At 35.2% G+C, this 8,681-nt stretch overlaps 1 pseudogene; it reads right to left on the bottom strand.

Annotated features, from left to right (window-relative positions):
• Nucleotides 1-331: 331 nt before the first annotated feature.
• Nucleotides 332-5,945, bottom strand: LOC100785224 (stromal 70 kDa heat shock-related protein, chloroplastic-like; annotated as a pseudogene).
• Nucleotides 5,946-8,681: the final 2,736 nt, after the last annotated feature.

The raw sequence follows: 8,681 nt of genomic DNA, 5'->3' as shown, positions 1-8,681 counted from the left end.
TAAGCATTATGATAACTTTCTTATGTATCATGTATTTAGGATTTAGAAGTCTGGTTTTCTGGTATGCACTTCAAAAGAGACATCCACCATAGTCAATGTTGCTTATGTAGTTATGTAATCAGAGTCTTACTCCTCTATGGTGCTTATATTATTAATTTCATACATCAATCTCAAAGAATGCATATACGATCCTTGATCATATTGACAACCAAATACTATGGCAATGTATAAATCTGACAGGAATTTCATCATAGTCTATTGCAATATCTCAATCACAAATGATGTAAAGGTCAACATCAACAATTAACATAAGGGTCATATAACTAAAAGGTCAATCAATTGGCATAGGAACCTTGTCTCCAAGCTCTTTCAATTGCTTTTCTAATTGGTACACCACAAATCTGCCTAGTTCTTTGTGTCAATGGCATCCCTTTTCTCTTTGCCTTCCTTTGAAAATTTGTTAGCTTCGTTTACCATTCTCTCCACCTATATTTCATTCCAGAGTTAGTCGTAAGCATCATAAAAAGATTCATACCTCAAATGACCCTTCACATTGGCATTTTTTTCATAAAAGAAGCAAGCAACTGGAAATTAAAAAGAAACACACACACATACATAACATATACAAGCTATTTAAGTAATTGATTATTAGTGATAGTGGATACCTCATTTGAAGGCAAGGTACAAGCACTAGTAATGGTAATATCTTGCTTTTTTTCGTGTGCCTTTGTCAATAGCAGTGAAAGAGAGAATATCATCGACATTAATGTCTAATTTTACCTCAATCCGGGGAACACCACAAGGTGTAAGAGGGATACCATCCAAGCGGAAGCTACTACGTGATTTATTGTCCCTAACAAATTCTCTCTCACCTTGAAGAACATTGATCTCTACACTAGTCTTTCCATCAGCAGCAGTTCAGAAAACCTCAGACTTTGAGGTGGGAAGAGTAGCATTTCTAGGGATAATTTTTGTCATCACACCACCTATAGTTTCCAGACCCAAAGATAATGGTGTGACATCCAACAACACAATGTTGCTGACATCTCCAACCAAGACACTAGCCTAAAAACATAAATTACAATAAGAAGCATTAATTAACAAAAAGAATAATATGCTATCCAGAAAACAAAACATTTGACCAAACACTAAAAAACTTAAACAAACATTCTCTGCCCCCTTCCAATTAATGATAAAAGCTAAATCCCACCTGAATTGTAGCTCCAAGGGCACCTGAAAAGCTTAAACAAACATTCATTTGGATAGACAATGACATTTGCATCCTTGCCAGTCAACTTCTTTACAAGCTCCTAAACAACTTAGATACGTGTTGATCCACCAACAAGGATGACTTCATCAAGATCCTTAAACAAGAGTTTTGCATCCCTCGATGAGTTTTCAACAAGTGTCCTGAGCCTGAAACAAAAGTATTATTGTAGCTGAGTAGTTTGTTTAGCTTTAGGGAAGTCATGTTTGCCATCCATTCATCAAATTCAGTACCTGTCATGAAGATCTAAACACAATTCCTCAAATTTAGCCATTGTCATAAATTACAATATGTTAGGGTCCATCAGCTGTGGCAATTATGAATGGAAAACTGAAAACATATGGCATTAATGTCAACAATGGTTTGGTAATAAGAGCACAATGAAAAAGCAATAGGATATGATTGAGGAGAAAAGTAAATAATACATGTTGTTAGTTTGAGTCAATGTTGAGAGCTCCATCTTTGCTTTCTCGGTTGTCTCAGTGAGACACTAAAGAACTTGTTTGTCTTTCAAAAGGCCTATGCTTTCATCTCTCTTAAAGTTGGAAGCTAGCCAATCAAAAATTCTCTATAATAGGAAACAAACACTTAGCAAGTATAAAAAATATCATTCATTACTCACAATACTAAAGACAAGACAAGACAAGAGAAGAAAGAAGGGGAAAGGTACCTTATATAAGTCATCGCCACCCAAGTGGGTATCCCTAGAAGTAGAGAGGACCTTAAACACTCCATCACCAACCTCGAGCATAGAGTCATCAAAGGTGCCACCTCTAAGGTCAAAAACAAGAATTGCTTCATTGTTTTTCTTTTCAAAGCCATAGGCTGTTAGACAAATGGCCTCAGTTATCTTAAGAAGGGGGGGTTGAATTAAGATAACAAGAACTATTCCCCAATTTAAAATTTCACTTTCTCTTTTTAGATTAACAATGCACCCTTAACATGAATTACTCAAAAGGCAATTCAGTATAAACTTCTTTAAAGGCAAAAGATAAATAGCAATAAATAAAAGAAGTTTAAGGGAAGAGAGAAATCCAAACTTGATTTATACTGGTTCGGTCACTTCCTGTGCCTACGTCCAGTCCTCAAGCAACCCACTTGAGATTTTCCACTCTCTTTGTAAAATCCTTTTACAAAGTCTGAATCACACAGGGACAACCCTTCCCTTGTGTTCAGGAATCCTTTACAACAAGAGACCCTCGGTCTCTTAACCCCTTTTCAGAAGTAAAAAGAAAAGAAGAAGAAATCTCTCTTGAAAGAGACAGATTGTACAATGAAGATCAATCACAATTCCTTATTTGAATATGCAAGTGTTTGATCAAGGAATCTTTGAGAGGATAAGACATTTCAATTTAGAAAAACTCTCTTAATCTTTTGAGAGGATAAAACTTTTTGGGCAATAAAAAATTCTCTCTTTATTCGTGTTTCCAAGTCACATATAAATAGACCTTTAATGGCCATTCATAAACCATTTGAATAGATATGACTCTTGAAAGTTATTTTCTGAAAATCTCCTTTGGTAATCGATTACAATATTTGTGTAATCGATTACAGGCTTTAATATTTGAATTAAAACGTTTATTAACTGCTGGTAATCGATTACCAATATGGTGTAATCGATTACACAGTCTAAATTTTGAATTCAAATATTTAGTAGCTGTTGTAAACCATTTTTGGCCACTGGTAATCGATTACATCCTCTGGTAATCGGTTACCAGAGAGTAAATCTCTTGAAAAACACTTTTTAACATGCATTACTTGGCCAAACCTTTTGCTATATCAATTAGGAATTTCCTTCCTAATGTACAAGTAATCATCTTAATGTTTGTGTCTTGTATTCTTGAATCATTGTCTTGAATTTAAACTTGAAAAGCGCATTTGCATCATTTGCATCAAATCATCATGATCATCATCAAAACATCAAAGTCATTTGCTTCTACATAGGCCAAGGATGTAGTAGTTGGTTCATTGATAATACGAAGAACCTCAAGACCAATAATTTGACCACATCCTTAGTGACAGTCCTTTGGGAGTCATTGAAATAAGCAGGAACAGTAACAACGACCTTGGTAACCTTATCGCTCAAAAACTTGGAAGCATCATCCACAAGCTTCCTCAGAACCTATAACATAATAATAATAATAACAATAATAATAATAATAATAATAATAATAATAATAATAATAAAATAGTACAAAAACCTTGGTATCAATAATAATAACATTAGATAGCAAGACAAGAACAAGTAAAGCAAAAACAGACAGGCCTGGGCAAAAATTTCTTTAGCACCAAACTATTTGCCAATAGCGGGGCAGTCAAGTCATTACTTGAAAATAGGGTTTTAACATCAGTTATTAAGGACTGTCAACATTAACCAATGTTGAAAGTATCGACGTTAAAAGTAATATCGTTAACATACAAAATCAATGTTAACATAAAAATGACAACATCAGTTTTTCACAAAACCGATGTTTCACAGTAAGAATTATAAAAAAAAAAAGTCATATATATCTTCATATCAACATCGGTTTTTAGCAAAACCGATGTTAATATATACATGCAACATCGGTTTTTACTAAAAATTGATGTTGTTTTCTGATAACCGACATCGGTTATTGGTAAAAAACCGATATTGTATGTTCACCAACAACATTGACTTTATAGAAACCGATGTTGTGAGTAAAGCTTAACATCGGTTTTTGAAAAAACCGATGTTAATATATGCATACAACATCAGTTTTTACTTAAAAGCGATGTTGTTTTTTGGATTTTTTTTAATATGCTGTATGTTTTTTTAATAACCGCAAATTAACCTGAAAATTTAAAAGCAGAACCACAACAGAGATAATTTTCATTCTTTTTTCAGACAAATTTTGGCAGAAATTCCATAAAAAAAATTAAATATTTACTATGAATTAAAAGAATATTTAATGTGCATATAACATGAATTGAATTGTAAAAAATTTAAATTAGCTAAACTGCAATTCCAAAATTACTTAAACACTAATTGTTTCATTTTTAACTTTCAAATAATAGGTTTCCCACTGGATGCAAAGCGCCTTTAGTCTCTCTGATTCCAATGGTCTAGCATCATTGAAATACTGCATGATATAATAAAGCATAAGTTAATAATATATAATACCAATCATAACAAAATGAAATATGTTTGAATTGAATAATTACCATTTCCCAATTATTGTTGAAACTTCCTAAGATTATAGTTGACATCCAGTGCATGACGAATACCCACACTCAGTGCTTCCTTTTTGTCTATTACACTAAATATATTATGAAATTTAGATATTGAATGTTAAGTACAAATTAGTCTACACAGTATTAAAATATAACTAGAAACATTGTTTATATGACTTACTTTAACAACAATCCACCTAGCAGCAGCCTTGGACTTACTTTGTGGAGTATCATCAAGTCCTTTCAAAGCATTGTTCAATACAAACATGGATGCGTATTTTACAATTATAATATTGATGTTCCCGACTAATGCTAATGCAAATGTATTGAAAAATAAAACTAACCTATTAATTATTCCTTTGAGGTAGTTGTCTGTCCTATTATGCAATGAACAAAACTAGATGACAACATTTTCTTTATGTAAAATGACGACCATTTGCCAATGTGCACTGCAGTGGAGAAAAATAGAAGTTATTATACTATTGTACATTATTTAAATTCATTTGTTCAGTTTAACTTACCCATTCAAGTAGGCTCCTAGGTACACATCCCTCTTTGATTTCTGCATCCAATTCTTAATATCATTTTTTGATTCAAATTGTGATTGCCCAGATCTCTGTATGGACTGTGGCTCGAGAAATCCATACACATCAGCATTCCCCGCTCACATACTTGTCTCAGTCATATGCCTATTGTTGTTAAAATAGAGTAAATTATGTATGAATTTAAAACAATAAGTTAGGTAAAAAAACAATAATGTAAACTGACTTACAGAATCCACAACTGTATAACAGAGATGTTGAGACATTGACCACCATGTGCTAGTTTAGACAGATCTTCATGCTTTATGTACAAGGGGAAGTTGCCATTAAACACCCCAAACATGGTAGCATCCCACATAACCTGCAACGGCTTAAGAAAAAGTTGTGGGATGGTCAATGTCATCAGATAAAGGGGATCATCGACATCATGATCCTGCCTATCTGGAAGTTTCACCGGTCCCACAGCTCCTTGTTTATCCAACACACGTAATTAAAATAATTTAATTACAATGAACACTTTAATTGAAAAAAAACATTTAATGACAGTGAAATACTTGTTCTGATAAACTCTAGACATGATGTGTCGGCCAGGCAATGAAGGTGTTAAGTGTTTGCCCCACTAACTAAACCTCTTTAGTGGGTACAGGAATGGGAGCATCTGCATCTCTAACTTCCTCAACACCAACCTTGACTTGATCATGTCGCAAAGGGATGTTGTGAACGGTTTTCGACCCCTCATAAAGTCTTCCTAGGGTAACCAGGCAGGGAGGATTTTCTTCGACGTACAACCCGCATTTCTCTGAGTCACCCATGTTTGGATCGTTCACTGAGGGATCAACATAACTCTCCTTTGTGCTGACACTAGCAGCTAAAGGACCAACCTCAGGCTTAAGAGGCAGTGTGAGTCCCTCTGATTGCATCTGCAACTGAAATTGGGAATGCATCTAGCTGAAGGACAACATTAGTTGTCTAGTCACTTTTTCTTTGATCGACTCCTCCAACTGATCCCTGATTTTTTGTGTTAGTTGCTCCAGGTCTTCGAGAGCCATGGACGAAGATGAGTGGGAGGTCCTTGGAGCCAGTCCAAAGTATTGTTTGATCGCGACACTGGCTCCAGCAACACGCACATGACCAGGGTGTTTTGGTCGCCCAATGCCAGCAGTCAGTACATCTTGACGTCCATGGGCGACAAAGGAACCCTGTGAGGCTTGCTCCTCCAAGGAATCCTGTAATGAACACATTTATTTGTTTACTCAATCAAATAAAAAACATAAATAATTGCAATTCACAATTGAAAGTGACTTATAATCTTGTCAGCAATTTCCTTAGATGGCTCAGAAATCATTTGCCCAGTTTTCTTGGTGCGGGCCATCTTCCACTTCACGTGTGTCTGATGGGAGATGGAGGATCAATGACGGTGTCAGTGCTTCCAGATTTAGCAGCTTCCTCTAGTTGTTTCTTTTTCTTCTCCATCAAGTTGTTTTCTAGAAATTCATAACCCCATGAGACAACACGTAAGGGGCACTATTTTGTTTCTGAATGGCCTGTGTCTTTTTTCGTACATCCTGTAAAAATTAAATATTATTGAAAGTTATCATTACTGATAATAATAAGTAAATTTAAAGTTTAAAACAATGAAAATCACAAAGTTACCTTCCATGAAGGGTATCTACGACTCTGACAAAATTGAGCCCACTTCTCCTTGCTAATGTCATACTTTTCGCATATAGTGTCATCGATAGTGTCCTTGTCGACTGCAAGTGCCCATTTCGACGTCAAATCAGACTTAAACTATCTCCACCGTTCCCTCACAATCTGAAGTATTTTCTTTTTTATCCTTAGATCAGATGCTTCAGGGATATCAAATTTAGTTTGACAAACAAAAAATTACATTTTATTGTTACTAAATTACAATTTTATTATTAATGAACAAAATGCAACATTTAACTAAAATACCTGAATATCCTCCCATATCAAATCCTTCTAAGTAGTAGAGACTTGTTTCCAATTCTCGTATGTCACATTCACCTTATCACGAGTGATGATCCCCAAATATGTTCTTAACTTCTTTTTGTGGGGACCGTTGGCTTTCCCGATTGCGGGATCCACATGGACCAAGGGTCTCTTTGCCCCAATTGGCCTAGTAGCCAATGATCTTAGGTGTATGGCTTTTCTTGTCTGCTACAAGGTAGACGACGAATGTGATGTTGTACCAGTAGGAGAAGGAGGAGGAGGAGGAGAGCTGGGTGGTGTAGCCATTTACCTATAAAGAAAAAAACATTAATTTTCAACATTATCAAAAAAACTCAATAACTTATGTAATTGAATGGACTGAAATCAAGTACATAATACAAACATTACATTAGATGATGTTAATTAATTCTCCTTCATCATGATCATTACAATTAGCATGAACGTCGTCTACTTCTTCTTCTCTGATTATGTTAGGTGACATTTGTGTGGACAAATGACTAACATAAGTATCAATGTATGAATCATCATCTTCAACATTAACACCATGATGTAGCTCTATGTGGAGCTTGTAGGCCTTGGATCTTCTTCATCAATGGAGTCCTTTACTTCTTGAAGATCAATGGCAACAGAATGGAGAAGGAGGAAAAGTGATTGGAGACGCCACTTCAACGAGAAAATGAGTCAAGAAGAAGTTCACCACCATAGGAAGCCATGGATAAGAGCTTGAGGTCTGAACTTTGAAGTGTAATTCTCTAATGATTAAAGTTCCAAAAAATGCACACACATGGTCTTTATTTATAGCCTAAGTGTCACACAAAATTGGAGGAAAATTTGAATTTCTATTCAAATTTCACTTGAATTTGTCGAGCCAAATTTTGGAGTCAAAATTTCACTAATTATGATTAGTGAATTTTAGCTATGGTTCAGCCCACTAATCCAAGATCAAGTCCAAGATTCTCCACTAAGTGTACTTAGGTGTCATGAGGCATGTAAAGCATGAAGGACATGCACAAAGTGTGACTATATGATGTGGCAATGAGGTGTAGCAAGCAAATGCTCACCTCCCCCTCTAAAATTTAATTAGATTGGGCTTCTCCCAATTCAATTAAATTTATTTCTCAACACTCACATCAAATATTCACTTAATGCATGTGAAATTACAAAACTATCCTTAATACAAAAACTAGTCTAGGTTTCCTAAAATACAAGGGCTAAAAAATCCTACATTTCTAGGATACCCTACCTACATTATGGAGCTCTAAATAAAAGGCCCAAAAATAATGAAATCCTAATCTAATATGTACAAAGATAAGTGGGTTCATACTTAGCCCATGGGCCCAAAATCTACCCTAAGGCTCATGAGAACCCTAGGGGCTTCTTTTGCATCTCTGGCCCAATCTTCTTGGAGTCTTCTATCCAATGCCCTTGGAGGGTAGGATTGCATCATTCTCTCCCCCTTGAAAATGATTTGACCTCAAATCTAAAGGTTCTTGAAACTCTCGGCATCTTCCCTCAACACTTGTAAAAAGAATAATAGCATATATATTAGTGGTGTTTGGTATGTTGGAGTAAGGTAAGGTCTGAAAACCCATTTCCTAGGCATCTTCCCATGAGGGAACATGGTTCCTCACCAACTTAATGAGTTGTGCTACAATTATAGAAAAATATGGGACAAACCTTTTGTAAAAGTTTGTTAAGTCATGGAA

This window comes from Glycine max, chromosome 10 (assembly GCF_000004515.6).
Source record: "Glycine max cultivar Williams 82 chromosome 10, Glycine_max_v4.0, whole genome shotgun sequence".
Classification (NCBI taxonomy): domain Eukaryota; kingdom Viridiplantae; phylum Streptophyta; class Magnoliopsida; order Fabales; family Fabaceae; genus Glycine; species Glycine max.
This window is presented reverse-complemented; position numbering and strand designations above follow the sequence as displayed.